Raw genomic sequence first — 18,903 nt, 5'->3', positions numbered from 1 at the left:
ATATCATAATCCCAAGGCTTTGGAACTGTGATCTCTTCATCAATGTTGCCCACCACCCTCTCTAACTCACCCAACATTTCCTTCTTGAAGACCTTTTTACAGAGTTTCAACACTACATTTCTGCCTTTCTCAAGATGCATGGCTATTGCTAAGAACATCGCTGCGATGTCTGGATTAGCTCTAGTCCGGTCCTCATTTAAAATATAATCCCTCCCCAAGGTTTTCATAAAAACTCCAATAACTAGGGGATTCAAATGAACCAGAATGCCCTTCAATCTCTCTTCTTTGATTTCCCCTACAAAGGCCACCTGTCATTTGAGCCCTAGAAGTCTTAGCAGGGTATCCATCTGAGCTACAAGAAAGATGAGCTAGGAATTTGACCATATGAACTAAATAGAACAGGAGCATTAATGCTTCATGAGATACAACTCATCAGGTAGATGATCGGTATTGAAGGGTCAGGATGCAGAAGGAGCAATCTCGATGATCTAAGTAATAATTACCGCCACCTTAATGCATACAAGAAAAAGGTAATTTTACCTTCAATCGCATAAGGAGTGTCACATCATCATTACTAGAGTACCCTATGCACGGCATCCCAAGGAAACCTGACTGGCAAAGATGGGGGCTAAAGGCCGAGCAAGTCGGGCAAATCAGACGGTCAGCCAGATGATCCAATAGTGGTCACTGATTCACAATGAGAAACTGCTTGTTAGTTACCCATCGCGACAAGGCGAGAAAGGTCTAGTGGTGGGTCTGGCCTAAGGTGTGTTGGCAAGTGAAGTGACGGATAAGGTGGCAAGACATATGGTGGCTAGCTGGATGCACAAACACAACAAGAAGAGACATGTGATAGTGGTCTACAGGCGAGTAAATAACTGAGCAAGTTGGAAATGATCTGATGGTTGTTGCTGGTCCACAATGGGAAGGTGCACGACGTTAATTCATCACGTCCTAGCGATAAACCACTAGTAAGCGGATAAGGTAGAAAGTTAAGGCAGATAGATAATGCAGATGGTGAAGTGGCGGCGGTTAAGAAACCAAGTACCCTAAAGATTGAGCGGTTTACTTGTTGATCGACAGTAGTCGCTGATCCGCAATGAGAATTAGCTCGATGGTTACCCATTATGACCTAGCGAAAAATAAGAGCCAAGGACTGGTAGTGGGTCTGGCGATGCTGAGGTGGCGCCCAGGTAAATTCCGGGCGAACCAAGGGTTGACATGAGGCAGGGTAGAGAAAAAAGGGTGAGTTAACGAGCAAGCAGATTTAACATGATCCAACGGTTGTCACTGAACCGCAATGGGAAAATGCATGACATTTATTCCTCATGACCCAGTGACTGAATGGTGGGTCCAATGTAAGAGCAGCCCAGGTGAGTTAAAGAGTTGGCAAGTTAGAGAAATATTGATGCCCATTGTTGTACCACAATGAAAAGAAGCTCGAGCATTAATCTTCGCGGATCAACGACAAAGCACGTGCAGTAAAGAATGAGATAAAGTTTGGGCAGATATAAAATATCCACTGGCTGTCACTAAACCATGAAGAAAAATTGCACGATGAATACTCATCGCGGATCAGCGACAAAGAAGAGCCAAGGTCTAGTTGCTGACAAAGGACTTTTGAAAAGGAAAGAAACTCCCTCTAAAATTAGGCTAAACTTAAGATAAAATGGTCTGTAATGTGACTAAAAAGGCTCAAAAAGAAGATAAGGCAACCTCTGGAGGGACTCATGTTATTTTATTCCTTGTAGTATACAATGTCTATATAAATATTAATACATTTATATCCATGCATATATATTTCAGTTGTGATGATATATATGAATGCATGTCTATATACATATGCATATTCCTATATGCAACTGCATACTACAAGTCTTAAAATCTTATAAGGCATGAGGCAATGATCGAAGAAAGGGTTCCATAATTAACTTATAGACTAACCATCAACTCTTGCATTAGCCAGTGCATCCGCTCTAGAATTACCTTCACGATAGATGTGGTTGAAAGACAATTTCTCAAAAAAAATTAGGAGACATAGAGCTCTAAACAAGAGAGCATTAAGCTTCCAATTAGTAAGGGAGCCTTTTATAAGGCCATTAATGATTATGGTCGAGTCTCCTTCAATAGCCAATTTGTGGATGCCTCTGTTTTGGCATAGAAGAAGACCTTCAATGAGGGCTAAAATTTCAGCCCTATTGTTAGACGCAAACCCTATGGGTTTAGCTGCCCTGGCCAATTCCTTGCCTTCTTCATCATGAAAACAACACTCGATACCTGCATTTCTTGGATTTCCATGAGATGCTCCATCAAAGTTTAACTTAAACCAACCCCTTTTAGCGGATATCCACTTACAAGCATTCCTCAATTCTTGATTTTTGGAACTGCCAATACCAACAAAGGGAGGGATCCTCAAGCCAAACCATCTCCCTCTCATCTTTGCATCCCAGTAGGTCATTTCAGAGAGAGTGTTGGGGAATTTAGAGATTCTTCTATTTAAAAGCTCTACTATTGCAACTTCTATTTTGATTACTAAGAGGGACCAATTCATCTTCTTATCCTTAAAGAGCCTCCTATTGCATTCCTTCCAAAGTTCCTAGATAACCATCGAAGGAGCTAAGATCCATAACCCTCCATAGAGGGAGTTCTTAAAAAGGATTGGCCATGCTTGAAACAATCCTAAGATGGAGTGAGGAAGGGAAGAGGACCATCCTAATTTATTGCACAACCATAGCCAACATTTAGATGCATAGATGCAATTGAGAAGGATGTGATCAGTATCTTCATCCGCCCCTTCACACAAATAGCATCTACTAGGACCTTTGTAGCCCATGTTTTTAAACTTATCTATTGAGAGAATCTTGCCCTGGAGGGCCAACAAAGAGAAGATCCCATCCTTTGGCAGACACATCTTGTCCCAGCACAATGTTGAAGGGACTGAGGTGGTCGAAGAAAGTTTCTTCTTAAGGAGAGCATTATAACCATATTTGGAGGAATATTCCCCTGATTTTGAACCATCCTAGATCAAAGAATTAGACCCTAAATTGAAAGTGACCTTCTTATTCTCTAGAATATCCCGGAGCAGAGTTTTTTCTCTAGCCAAGATATTAACTCGATCGAGGGATTTCCAAGATGAGCCCATAGCTAAGTCACCCTCTAAGGGCATTATATAGTCCTTAACATGATAGTTCTGATACTTAATGTAAAGTAAAGATGCCAATAGATAACAAGATGAGAGGGGGGGGGTGAATCATACAAACTTAAACTTCCATAAAATCAACAAATTCAACCTCGGTAACTTATACTTCAACAACTTAACCAAAAACTGCTAAACATGCAAACTCATAAACACATAATCATCATAACACTCATAACACCAGATTTAATGTAGAAACCCAAATAGGAAAAAACCACTATGGGATTTCGGACCCACTAAGAAATATACTCTTCTAGAGTATGCTCAGTTAAAAGCAAATCCTATTAAAGATTACAAACACATTGCTAGATGTGACCCGGTTAAGGAATTTCCCTCAGATCTGTTAGGATCTTCACTTTGTTAGAAGTGACCTTGTCAAAGGATTTCAAACACTCATTTAGAATGTTACCTTGCTAGAGGGTTTACAAATAAGACTGTTAAGTCCACTCGATTAAGAGATTTTCTGTCACTTACAAAATAACAGTAATAAAAATCTATCTGCAACTTCACATCTAAAATGCTAAAGCAGATTCTTATTTGCTCAAAACAATCTAGTCATAGGACTTATCTTGTCCCTCTGTTGGGCTCTCTACTCTGTTATTCTAATAGGTCTTCAAGCTTCTATGCTTGGTAATCACTATGTAGCAATCCTGTGCTTACACTTGCCCACATACATTGTTTATTAATAATTCCTTATTTATAAACAATTGCTAACCGCTAAATCTCCTTGATCACATTTCTCATGATCAATCTTAGCCATCAGATCTTCAAACTTGACCAGGTTCAATGTATCCTTCCGATCTGAAAATGTTTTAACTTGCCTCGAGACTTGCATTCCTATCTTGGAATTTGCACAAGGTTATTGCGGTTCAATCTGCGTTGTAGATCTTCCTGCCAATTTTCCTTTGCCATAGATCCTTAACAAACTTCATGCACGACATACCAATCATTTACACATCTCCAGCTAATCATTGTCCTTCATTAAATAATGCTTTCATCCATCCAATGCGCACTTTCATAACTCGGTTGCAACTCGGTAAATACTAAACTTTACTCAGTAGACATTCCGCCTTCATTAACTGATATCGATAAGCTTAGGGTTTACCGACTAGGTTCTTTGCTCGGTGACATAGTGTAGTATTAACCTTACAATCAACAACATTTGTAGGATATCAAAACAATCTAAACATCATGATCTCATCATTGTCTAACTCAGTAATAGTTGCCCATTGAATAGCTTATTCCTCCTCTTATTCATCACATTCTTTTTGTGTCTTTTACTGACATCTTAATTCTCTTCAAATCAATCTTCTCAAGATATGGCAACATCATATTGAATCAAATAATCAATTTCTTGACATAAATGACAAAATAATCTTATAAGGATAGTTATCATCCTTCTTCAGTTATATCAAAAATCTTCAACAACCTTCTCAATATCCTTATTGAATATCAACAATCTCCTGATATTGAAATGCCAACAATCTCCCCCTTTGGCATTGATGGCAAAACCAACAATTAAATGGTAATACCAACAAGATATTCAAATTGATGTGGATTCAGATTGTTGTTAGACTTCTCATGTTATCCTTGATCTGTTGTCTTCTGAATTCTTCTCCCTTTTTCATTAGGCTTCTGAGTTGTTGACTTGCATTTAGTCTTCTCCGTTTTTACAATCTAATCCCCCTATCATTAGTAATAACTCAATGGTGAACGAATAGTACTAACCCGGTACTGAGAGGGGGGGGTTGAATCAGTACAGACAAAAGTATAATCCTAAACTGGTTTAATAGCAGACACTTCAAATGACTGGCAAGCAGTGACACCAGTTTGAAGTAGAGTGCAACTGGTAAAGCTAAGAATGACTGTGACAAGCATTAACCAGTTACTCACTTAGCTTTTCACTCAACTCAAGACTACACTACCATTGCACCCTTATGCATAAACAGGTAATCTATCATAGGATCAAAATAACAGCTAGTTCAACATGTTTTATTTATAGGCATAAAACATAGAACCATCATATGCTTGACGGACAATAGGAAAGCATCACAAGATAAAAGCATCACACATGACACATATTTTTCACGTGGAAACCCAACTGGGAAAAACCACGGTGGGGATGAATACCCACAAGTTGTTTTTGAACTCTTTATAAGTCCGCTCTGTTAGGAGCCTTGTTCGGTTAGAGACATTACAATAGGTTCTGCTAGGAACTGATCCTATTAAAGATCACCCAGTTAAGGGATGGCTACAGTACCCCGTTAAGGGTTAAACTCTGTTAAAGGTTACCTTGTTAGAGGATTTCAAGAACTCAATAGCTAAAGGATTTTAAACTCAATAGCTTTGAATTACCCTGTTAAAGGATTTATAGCAAGTTGGTTAAGGCTACCCTGTTAAGGGATTTTCCAACTATTGAGGTGGTTAGAGATCAACATGTATTACAATGATCTAGTAACAACACTCAATGCCAATGCAGATCTGCTTAAGCTCCTCTTCACCTTCTGCACTTACACTCTGTAGGTATCACTTCTCTCCTTTTGGTCTAGCAAGAATTACGTATCTCTTCTCTTAGATACACACACAACATTTTCCAACAACCTTAGAAAGAGACACAACATCGACCTTATAGGAAAATAGATAGGTCGATAGCATAAACCCTAAACCCTAAACCTGTTAGGTTAAGGAATTCAAATGGTTCAATCCTGACTATTGAGAATACTCCATTAATTGCAATAGTCTTGATCCAATCTCAAGACATTCTCCATCGATCATTTTCACCGATTTCATGGTGGCTGATAACCCATTACACGTTATCACTGTTTTACAGACTTCGCACATTCCCGACGTAGATAGGAACAATCTCCTTCATGCAAGATCTTTCACACGCACAAGGCTGATGTGGCAACATGATCTGCTCTTCATTACAATGCTAACTCATCACACAATGTCACCAGTCGAGACTACCAACCGGTAGTCATACAATGCTTCCATGTGCCGGTTCCCATAACCATATGTCGATTCACCTTGAACAAGCACACTACTTCACTTTGGCACAACTGCTGGTTCATAGTGTTATGCTGGTTCTCACCTCTTCAGCATATTGACATCAATGTCAACATACAATGTCATTATGTCCTCATACCAGTTCACATAATGCCAACAATCTCCCCCTTTGGCATTGATGGCAATATACAAAGATATCTCTCCGCTTCACATCTTTTCCCCCAATTTCTACAGATATCTTCTCTACTTCACATCTTCTCCCCCTTTGACAACAATGCCAAAGTGGAGGCACAAGCTTCCCTATACCATTATGCTACTCCCCCTGAGGAGTAGCATCCTTCAACAAATCAATCCAAAATAAATTTGACCATGCACTACCTGACTGATGTGGAGCATATGCTTTTAGTTTACCTCCTGAAGAGGCAACACCCCTAATTCACCTCTTAAGTGCATAAATGTAGTCTTTGGGAGAGGCTTGGTGAATATGTCTACTAACTGCTCCTTACTGGAAACATGTTCCAATGCAATCTCTTTGTTCTGAACCTTTTCCCTTAAGAAATGATACTTAAGCTCAAAGTGCTTGGTTCTAGAATGTAAAACCGGATTCTTGGAGATATTAATTGCACTAGTATTGTAACAAAATATACTTACCGGTTTAGATATAGGAACTTTAAAGCCATTTAATACATGCTTCATCCAAATTGTCTGAGTGCAGTTCATGAAAGCTGCAACATACGCTGCTTCCACTATAGACTAAGAGATACAACTCTGCTTCTTACTCATCCATGAGACCAGTCTACCACCAAGAAAGAACGCACCATTGGTTGTGCTTTTCTGGTCATCTATATTGCATGCCCAATCAGCATATGTGTATACTTTCAAGTTGAAATCCTTGCTATAAGGATACCACAATCCATAGTCAACAGTTCCCTTCAAATACCTAAGAATCCGCTTGACTGCAACCAAGTGAGATTCTCTTGGGCTTTTTTGGAATCTTGCAGTAATGCCAACTGCATGTGCAATATTCGGTCTTCTAAGCACTACATAATGCAACTTACCAATCATTGATCGGTATTCCTTCTCATCAACCAATTCTGAGTCATCTTCTTTAGATAGTTTACAATCGGTCACCATCAAAGTACCAACTGGCTTGCTATCTTCCATGCCAAAGGTCTTCAACACCTCTTTGACATACTTGGACTAAGTGATAAAGATTCCATCATTCATCTGGTGGATCTGTAGTCCAATGAAGAATTTAATCTCCCCTATGAGTGACATTTCAAACTCTTTCTTCATCTCATCTGCAAACTCATGACTCATCTTGTCATCTCCACCAAAGATAATGTCATCAACAAATACCTCATAGATCAAGATCTGATCTCCTTCAGACTTCAAGTGGATATTACTATCTTCACTTGTTCTCTCAAATCCAATCTTCACAAGATGAGAATGTAGACGTTCATACCATGCCCTAGGTGTCTGCTTTAGTCCATATAAGGCTTTATGTAGCCTACATACCATGTCACTATCTTCAGATAGGGAAAACCCATCTAGTTGCTCAATATACACCTCCTCTTCAAGTACACCATTCAGGAATGCAGATTTCACATCCATTTGATATACTTTGAAACCTTTAAAAGCTACATATGCAAGAAGCATACGGACTCCTTCCAATCTAGCTACAGGAGCAAAGGTTTCTCCATAGTCTTCTCCTTCTTCTTGAGCATATCCTTTGCACACTAATCTGGCTTTATTCCTAATCACTATGCCATCCTCATTCAACGTATTTCAGAACACCCATTTAGTACCAATGACATTTTTGTGCTCCGGTCTGGGTACCAAAGACCATGTACCATTTTTCTCTATCTAGTCAAGTTCCTCTTCCATTTCCTTTATCTATTATTCATCCTTATGTGCCTCTTTGAATGATTTAGGCTCAGATTTAGAGATCATACATGAGTTTTCTCTGACCTTTCTTCTTGTAAGGATTCCTGCATCCTTATCTCCTATGATCTGATTAGGATCATGATTCAACTTGACATACCGAGGAATGGTCTTGATAGATTCCTCTTGCTTTTCTTCCTCATCCTCATCTCCATCAGTATCAGCATCTACATTTGCAAGTGTAGGAACATTGTTACTGCTACTCGGTTGACTGTCAACCGGTTCCTAGAAGGTTGCAACCGATTTGTTCACTGCTTGCTCACTACAGGTTTCCTCAGTTTTGTCAGAGGTTTCATCAACTCTTACATTGATGCTTTCCATAATTCTCTGAGTCCTATTGTTGAAACACTTGAGAGCTTTGCTCTTGGTGGAATATCCTAAGAATATTCCCTCATCACATTTCGCATCAAATCTGCTCTGGTGTTCACTCCTCTTGATGTAACATTTGCTACCACAAACTCTAAAGTAGCTGACCATAGGTGTCTTACCGGTCCAATAGTCATAAGGAGTTTTATCCTTACCTTTCTTGATGAGTACCTAGTTCATTGTGTAGACTACAACGCTCACCACTTCTCTCCAAAAGGTGTGAGCTACCTTTCCTTGAATCAACATGGTTCTAGCGGCTTCAACCACAATTCGGTTATTCCTCTCTGCTAGGCCATTCTATTGTGGAGTCCGGGGGGCAGACAATTGCCTCTTGATGCCATGTTCTTCACAGTATTTGTTGAATTCACCGGAAGTGAATTCCCCTCCTTGATCAGTTCTCAGGCACTTGATCCTTTTACCTCTTTCCTTCTCCACTAATGCTTTGAAAGCTTTGAACTTTACAAAGGCTTCAGACTTGTCTTTCAAGAATGTGACCCACATCATTCTTGAGCAGTCATCAATGAGAATCATGAAGTACCTATCACCCTGCACACTTCTAGTCTTCATCGGACCACACAAATCAGTATGCACAAGATCAAGCAAATTGTCAATAGTGAAAGATTTATGTTTAAAGGTTGAGGAAGACATTTTCCCCAATTAACACTTTCTGCACAAGGTATTATCCGGTTTGCTTAGCACCACCAACACTCTAACTGCCTTGGTCTTACTAGCCTTCACAATGTTATCAAAGTTTACATGTCAGAGTCTCCTATGCCATATCCAGCTATCATCAAATTTAGCCATAAGACATGTACTTATATTTGCATTCAGCTGAAATAGGTTACCTTTAGTCTGCATGCCAATGGCCACCAATACACCATTCTTTCCTTTGATTCTGCAAACTCCATTCTTGAATTCCAGAGTGAGGCCACTGTCATTCAGCTGGGCAACACTCAAAAGTTTGTGTTTAAGACCATCAACCCAATACACATTGTTAGCACTACTCTTTCCATTCAGAGAGATGGACCCTCTGCCTTTGACCATGCATGATGCATCATTGCCAAAGCGAACCACACCACCATCATACTCCTCCAATGATAGAGACTTGCTCTAGTCACCAGTCATATGGTGAGAACAACCACTGTCAATGATCCACTCATTGGAATTATCAAACCGGGAGACAAGAGCCTTCTTGTCTGACACATCTTCCTTGATAGCAACAAACACAATATCTTCATTTTCTTCATCCTCTGATTCTTCATTTGTGACACCTTCATCAACTGCCACAAAACAGTTTCTCCAGTTTCCTCCTTTGAATTTATTGAACCTTTCCGGTTTGTCCTTGTTGTCACCATTAGGACAGTTTACTGCAATATGTCCTATCCGGTTACAAGAGAACCATTTCAAAGGTAGCTTACCTCTGTATTTGCTGGTTCCTTTTGGAAGTTTCCTAGAAAAGAGAGCTTCAAATGCCATCGAAATCTCCTTATCATCCATTTTTCTTCCCTGTGTTCGTTCACCACTAGTGCTAGCTTCTTTTCCTTTTTTGGATGGTACTGCAAAAGCTTTAAAAGTTGATTCAGTCTTTTGAACACTGCCATCAAAACTATTTAGCTCATAGGCTGTCAACTTTGCAATGATGGAGTCTAGGGATACCTTAGTCTTGTTTATTGATCTTAGCTCTTGAATAGTAGCAACCCTTATTGCATAGACCGGCAATAGGGATATCAGGACTTTGCTTACCATAGTGGCATCTTCTATTTTACCACCTATGCTCTTGATATCTCCAACAATAGTTTTGATTCTTATTCCATACTATTGAATGGTCTCACCTTCAACCATCCACATATCTTCAAACTTCCCTCTAAGGCTTTCTTCCTTAGCCTGTTTTACATGTTCATCACCGCCATAGATATTTTCAAGAGTATCCCATACCTATTTGGGATTTACCTTATCTTGAACATCAATAAACTCAATGTCAGATAAACTTTGAATTAGGGCTTCCACAACTTGCCCATTCTCCTACATCTCTCTCTTTTGGTCATCGATAAGGGTACCAGTAGGAGCAACATAGAAAATCTCAACATAGCTCCAGTGTTGAGCACCCATGCTTCTGATGAATATCTTCATTATGTCTTTCCATATACTAAAATTTTCTCTGTTAAACTTTGGACCTTCCCTCTTCATCACTAGACTGGGATCTTTACCTCAAGCGGTTAAGCTTATAGCACAGAGGACATGGAGGACACTCTAATACCAATTGATAACTCAATGATGAACAGATAGTACTAACTCAGTACTGAGAGGGGGGGTGAATCAGTACAGACAAAAGTATAGTCCTAAACTAGTTTGACAGCAGACACTTCAAATGACTGGCAAGCAGTGACATCAGTTTGAAACAAAGTGCAACTGGTAAAGCTAAGAATGATTGTGACAAGCATTAACCAGTTACTCACTTATCTTTTCACTCAACTCAAGACTACACTACCATTTCACCCTTATGCATAAATAGGTAATCTATCATCAGATCAAAATAACAGCTAGTTCAACATGTTTTATTGATAGGCATAAAACACAAAACCATCATATTCTTAATAGACAATAGGAAAGCATCACAAGATAAAAGCATCACACATGACACACATATTTTTCACGTGGAAACCCAACTAGGAAAAACCACGATGGGGATGAATACCCACAAGTTGTTTTTGAACTCTTTAGAAGTCCACTCTGTTAGGAGCCTTGTCCGACTAGAGACATTACAATAGGTTTTGCTAGGAACCGATCCTATTAAAGATCACCCGGTTAAGGGATGGCTACAATACCCGGTTAAGGGTTAAACCCTGTTAAAGGTTACCTTGTTAGAGGATTTGAAGAACTCAATAGCTAAAGGATTTCAAACTCAATAGCTTTGAATTACCCTGTTAAAGGATTTATAGCAAGTCGGTTAAGGCTACCCTGTTAAGGGATTTTCCAACTGTTGAGGTGGTTAGAGATCAACAAGTATTACAATGATCTGGTAACAGCACTCAATGCCAATGCAGATCTACTTAAGCTCATCTTCACCTTCTACACTTACACTCTATAGGTATCACTTCTCTCCTTTTGGTCTGGCAAGAATTACGTATCCCTTCTCTTGGATACACACACAACTTTTTCCAACAACCTCAGAAAGAGACACAACATCAACCTTATAGGAAAATATATAGGTCGATAGCATAAAACCTAAACCCTAAACCTGTTAGGTTAAGGAATTCAAACGATTCAATCCTGACCATTGAGAATACTCCATTAATTGCAACAGTCTGGATCCAATCTCAAGACATTCTCCATCAACCATTTTCACCGATTTCATGGCAGTTGATAACCCATCACATGTTATCACCATTTTACAGACTTTGCACATTCCTGAGGTAGATAGGAACAATCTTCTTCTTGCAAGATCCTTCACATGCATAAGGCTGACGTGGAAACATGATCTATTCTTCATTACAATGTCACCAGTTGAGACTACCAACCAATAGTCATACAACACTTCCATGTGCCAGTTCCCATAACCATATGTCGGTTCACCTTGAACAAGCACACCGCTTCACTTTGGCACAACTGTCGGTTCACAGTGTTATGCCAGTTCTCACCTCTTCAGCATATTGACATCAATGTCAACATACAATGTCATTATGTCCTCATACCGGTTCACATAATGCCAACAATTAGTCTTTTGTTATTTTCATCATTCAGGGCTTTACCATTCAGTCAACCATTTAGTCTTCCAACCATTTATAGTCTTCTCTCCCTTTGACAACAATGCCAAAAAGTAAAAGAACTAAATCATGATTTCTTCCTCTATGAAGTGATTTGCCTTGTTGTGTAACATCTCAGTCTCGGTCAGATCAACTTGTCTCTATTCACTTTTTCCTACACACCTTTAGAAAACCTTCTAAAGTGCGTAAATCAGCATCAATCCACACATAATATTCTATAGATTCATCAAATTGATGCTTTCACCAAACTCGGTCAGTGAGTAGAAGATAGGGGTAGGACCCCTAACTTGCTTCTGAGATACTCAAAAGTGTCCCTTGGCAACGGCTTTGTGAAGATGTCTGCTAATTGCTGCTTTGAACTGATATATTCCAGCACAACTTTCTTCTCTTGAACTTCTTCTCTAAGATAGTGATACTTTATAGATATATGCTTTGTCTTAGAGTGCATTACTGGATTCTTTGAAGTGTTAATGGCACTAGTATTATCATAGAATATAGTTACTAGCTTGGTAAATTTCTCATTTATATCTTCCAACATTTGTTTGATCCATACTATATTGGTACAATTCAATGCTGCAGCAACATATTCAACTTTTGCTGTAGACTGAGAAATACATCCTTGTTTCTTGCTAAGCCAACTTACTAGCCTTTCTCCCAAAAAGAAAGCTCCACCACTTGTGCTTTTCCTGTCATCTGTGTTGCCTACCTAATCAGCATCAGTATAAACTTTTAAATCAAAATTATTCTTTTCATATACTAAGCCATAATCTTCAGTGCCTCTCAGGTATCTGAAAATTCTCTTGATTGTTGTCATATGGGTTTCCTTGGGATCTGCAGAGAATCTTTCTACAATACCTACTGCATGTGCTATATCTGGTCTACTATGCACAACATATTGCAACTTTCCAATCATAGATTGGTAAAGTGTCTCATCAACAGATGTAGATTACAGTTAGTAGTCATAGGAGTACTTACTGGTTTAGAATCCTGCATTCCAAATTTCTTTAAGATTTCCTTTATGTACTTGGATTGAGTAATGAAAATCTCATCTTTCATTTGCAGTATCTGTAAACCTATAAAATACTTTATCTCACCGATTAGTGACATCTCAAATTCTTTGCTCATTTCATTTCCAAAAAATTTGCATAAGGAGTCATTTCCACAAAATATAATGTCATCAACAAATATGGTTGAGATCAGTATTCCATTGTCCTCATCTTTCTTCATGTACATATTGTTGTTTTCACTTGTCCTTATAAAACCAATCTTGATTAAATAAGAGTGCAATCTTTCATACCATGCTCTAGGTGCTTGTTTCAGACCATATAAGGCTTTGTTTAGTTTGCATACCTGATCTTTACTCTTGTCTTCAACAAATCCTTCAGGTTGTTCAATGTAAACTTCTTCTTCTAGTATACCATTCAAAAATGCAGATTTAACATCCATTTGATATACCTTGAAATTTTTGAAAGTAGCATATGCCAACAATGTTCTTACTCTCTCAAGTCTAGCCACAGGTGCAAAAGTCTCATCATAATCTATTCCTTCTTCTTGAGCATAACCTTTGCAAAGTAGTCTTGCTTTGTTGCGAATGACCTCACCTTTTTCATTTAGCTTGTTTCTGAAAATCCACTTAGTATCGATTACATTTTTGTCCTTTGGTCTTGGGATCAGTGTCCATGTCTCATTCTTCTTGATTTGATCAATCTCTTCTATCATAGCATTTACCCAATCTTCACTGTTAAATGCCTCTTTTACTATTCTCGATTCAAATTCAGAAATCAGACATGTGTTCTGTCTTAGTTTGTTTCTTGTCATCACTGGATCATCCTTATCTCCTATAATCTGACTTGATGCATGATGTCTTCTGACATATTTGGCTAATATAGGCTCGGTAGGTTCTATATGATCTTCTTCATCACTCGGTAACTGGACATTATCTTCATTTTCTTCAGTAGCTTTCTCGGTAGGACTTCTCGGTTGAACATAAACAAATTCTTCATAATCTTCTGGTTCTTTGGCATTTCCTTCATCATTTCTTTCTGCAAATTCATCAATTTTCACATTTGCACTTTCCACTATTTTGTTAGATGATTTGATCAAACATTTAAATGCTTTACTTCAAGAAGAATAACCAAGAAAGATTTTAAATTAACTTACATTAGGTTTCTTGTCATACTAGATCTCATATGGTGTCTTCATAGTTCCTTTCTTCAGTTGAACTCGGTTCAAGGTGTAAACTACAGTGCTGATTGCTTCTCTCCAAAATGTTTGAGGTACCCTCTTTTCTATCATCAGGGTTCTTGCACAATCCACAATTGATCTGTTTCTTCTCTTGACTATCCCATTTTGCTGAGGTGTTCTCGGTGCAAATACTTGCCTCTTTATAACATGATCATTGCAGAATAAGTTAAATTCATCAGAAGTGAATTCTCCTCCTCTATCAGATCTAAGACATTTCAACTGTCTTCTTGTTTCATTTTCAACTCTTGCCTTGTACCATTTAAACATTTGAAAAGCTTTGAATTTTTATTTTAAAAACATAACTGACATCATCCTTGAGTAATCATCCACAAATAATATGAAATATTTATCACCATAATAACTTTGAACTTTCATAGGTCCACAAAGATCAGTATGTACTAGATCTAAAATTCCTTTAGAAGTGTAGGACTTACTTGTAAAGCTTGATCTTTTCATCTTACCCATCTGGCATCCTCGGCACATAGCATTCTCAAGTTTTTCCAGACTTGGTAGACCTCTTACTCAGTGCTTCTTACTTATTTTGATTAGATTATCAAAATTTACATGAAAAAACCTTTTATGCCATAACCAGGTATCATCTATCTTTGCATAAAGACATTTGTTCCATGTTGAGTCAAGATGAAATGTATTACCTTTTGTTTGTGTCCCGGTAGTAGCTAACTTTCCATGCTTGTCATGAACTTTGACAATTCCTTTATGAAATTCTATTCGGTATCCTATATTGTTTAGCTGTGCTACACTCAACAAATTGTATTTTAATCCTTCAACCTAGTATACATCATCATATTTAGCATTGTCAAGATGTGTTGTAGATCCTTTACCTTTTACCAAACATGGTGCATCATTACCAAATCTTACATAGCCTCCATCATAGTCTTCTAATTTAACAAACTTGTGTTTATCACCTATCATATGATGTGAGCATCCACTATCTATGATCCAAGAATAATTATTATTTATGCGTGATATTAGGGCTTTTTCTTCATACCTTTCTTCATCAGATCCATCCTTAATAGCCACATAAACAACTTCCTCTGTATCAGTTTCATCAGATTTGTCGTCATTGGACTCCTCATCTGCTACTAGACATGTCTTTCTATCTCTCCTTCTAAAGCCTCGATGTCCTCTATATTGGTTATCTCTCTGCCTATTATCTCGGTATTCTCTCTTTTCCCTAGATTCTTTGTCAGGGCAGTTAGAAGCCATATGTCCTATTTTATCACAATTGAAACATTTTAAAGGTAGCTTTGCTTTATACAGTTTGTGCACTTTTTCCATGTTCTTGCGAAATATTTCACTTGCTCCACTGTGATCCCCTTTAGAGTACTTACTCATTCTATCATTGAAATCATCAGATTCTCCAATATGAAAAGAACTGAATGCAGATTTTACTTTATTTACTGAAGACCCACTGTTATCAAAATTACTTAACTCAAATGCATGTAGCTTACCAATAGTAGCATCCAAAGAAACTGGCATGTTAGGTACAAACCTCAATTCATTGATTGTAGAGACTTGAATAGCATAAGCTGGTAGAAGTGTTCTCAACAACTTACTTGTTATATCCTTATCTTCAATAGTTCCACCTACTCCTTTAATTTGATTGACAATCTCCTTTAGTCTTGTACTGTATTGTGTTATGTTCTCACCTTCATTCATTCTCATGGATTCAAGTTATCCTCTTAGACTATCTACTTTAGCTCTTTGAACATGTTCATCACCTCCATACATAGATATGAGCTTAGTCCACATTGCTTTTGCATCATTATAGCCTTCAAGATCATTAAACTTTGAGTCGGTCAATGCTGATGTTATTTCAATCATAGCTTGAATATGTTCTTGCTTTGCCTTTATCTCTTCCAAGGTCATAGGGTTGGTGCTCGGTGCAATGTAATCATTCTCCAGATAGTATGTTGCATATTCTCCAATTCCTGATAAATCCAGCTTCATCCTTTTGTGTCATGTGGAGAAACTTGACTTGTTCAGCTTTGGTGCATCCCTTTTATACATCTTCGGATCTTTGCCTCAAGTACCTTTAAACTTTTTCTTTTGGAGTCCAAAGATCCGATACCAATTGATAGTTCTAATACTTAATGTAAAGTATAGATGCCAATAGCTAACAAGATGAGAGGGGGGGGTGAATCATACAAACTTAAACTTCCATAAAATCAATAGATTCAACCTCGATAACTTATACTTTAGCAACTTAACCAAAAACTTCTAAACATGCAAACTCATAAACACATAATCATCATAACACTAATAACACCAGATTTAATGTGGAAAACCAAATAGGGAAAAACCACTGTGGGATTTTGGACCCACTAAGAAATATACTCTTCTAGAGTATGCTCGGTTAAAAGAAAATCTTGTTAAAGATTACAAACATATTGCTAGATGTGACCCAGTTAAGGAATTTCCCTCAGATCTGTTAGGATCTTCACTTTGTTAGAAGTGACCTTGTCAAAGGATTTCAAACACTCATTTAGAATGTTACCTTGCTACAGGGTTTACAAATAAGACTGTTAAGTCCACTCAGTTAAGAGATTTTCTGCCACTTACAAAATAATAGTAATAAAAATCTATCTGCAACATCTAAAATGCTAAAGCAGATTCTTATTTGCTCAAAACAATCTAGTCATAGGACTTATCTTGTCCCTTTGCTGGGTTCTCTACTCTATTATTCAAACAGGTCTTCAAGCTTCTATGCTCAGTAATCACTATGTAGCATTCCTGTGCTTACACTTGCCCACATACATTATTTATCAACAATTCGTTATTTATAAACAATTGCTAACCGCTAAATCTCCTTGATCACATTTCTCATGATCAATCTTAGCCATCAGATCTTCAAACTTGACTAGGTTCAAGGTATCCTTCCGATCTAAAAACATTTTACCTTGCCTCGGGACCTGCATTCCTATCTTGGAATTTGCACAAGTTTATTGTGGTTCAATTTGCGCTATAGATCTTCCTATCGATTTTCCTTTGCCATAGATCCTTAACAAAATTCATGCATGACATACCAATCATTTACACATCTCCAGCTAATCATTGTCCTTCATTAAATAATGCTTTTATCCATCTAATGCGCACTATCATAACTTGATTGCAACTTGGTAAATACTAAACTTTACTCGGTAGACATTCCGCCTTCATTAACTGATATCGATAACCTTAGGGTTTACCGACTAGGTTCTTTGCTCGGTGACATAGTATAGTATTAACCTTACAATCAACAACATTTGTAGGATATCAAAACAATCTAAACATCATGATCTCATCATTGTCTAACTTGGTAATAGTTGCCCATTGAATAGCTTATTCCTCCTCTTATTCATCACATTATTTTTGTGTCTTTTACTGACATCTTAATTCTCTTCAAATCAATCTTCTCAAGATATGGCAACATCATATTGAATCAAATAATCAATTTCTTGACATCAATGACAAAATAATGTTATAAAGATAGTTATCATCCTTCTTCAGTTAATCAATAATCTTCAACAACCTTCTCAATATCCTTATTGAATATCAACAATCTCCTGATATTGAAATGCCAACATAACATACCTACCCCAACTAGATATAAGCATTGCTCTGGAAGACTCCAAATTAGCCTTATGCTGAAGGACTAGAAAACCCCCCCAAGAGTCTGACCAGAAGAGGGCTTTATCACCCTTACCTAGATTCCAAGTTAGTTTGTCCGAGATGATATTTCTGCAATCCATCACAAAGTTCCAACTATGGGAGCCTCTCGACTGAGTGGGATCTCTAAAGAGGCTTAAATGGTCTCTACCTTGAAGATACTTATGAAAGAGGATTTGGGCCCATTTTAGATGAGGAGACTTAAACATTTTCCATACTAATTTATCTCCTAATGCCCTGCTTTGAACTTTAATATCCTTAAGCCCCAAACCCCTACAGACTTGGGCCTACAGATCTTGTCCCAGGCCAATAGGGAGATACGTTTCTTAGCTTCCATCCCTTACCAAAAGAAGGATCTAAGATGTCTATTTAACACTTCCTTAATAGACTGAGGAATACTAAAACATGATAACTGATAGATCAAAATGGCTACTAGAACCGATTTAACCAATGTAGCTCTGCCTGCAGAGGATAGCCATCTGCCTTTCCAGGTTGCTATCCTACTTTTGATCTTGTCAACTAATCCAAACCACAAATTAGAAGACCCTGAACTCCTATCCAAGGGTAGTCCAAGATATTTACAAGGGAGGCTGCCTAGATTAAAATTCAGAATACTGCATATGCTCGTTTTAACACTAGCTTGAGTATTAAAAAAGAAGACTACAGATTTAGCCGGATTAATTTCCTAACCAGAGGCCTTAGAGTAAGAATCCA

The sequence above is a fragment of the Cryptomeria japonica genome, chromosome 4, assembly GCF_030272615.1.
Source record: "Cryptomeria japonica chromosome 4, Sugi_1.0, whole genome shotgun sequence".
Lineage (NCBI taxonomy): Eukaryota > Viridiplantae > Streptophyta > Pinopsida > Cupressales > Cupressaceae > Cryptomeria > Cryptomeria japonica.
The sequence above is the reverse complement of the archived record's forward strand: the minus strand, read 5'-3'. Positions refer to the sequence as shown.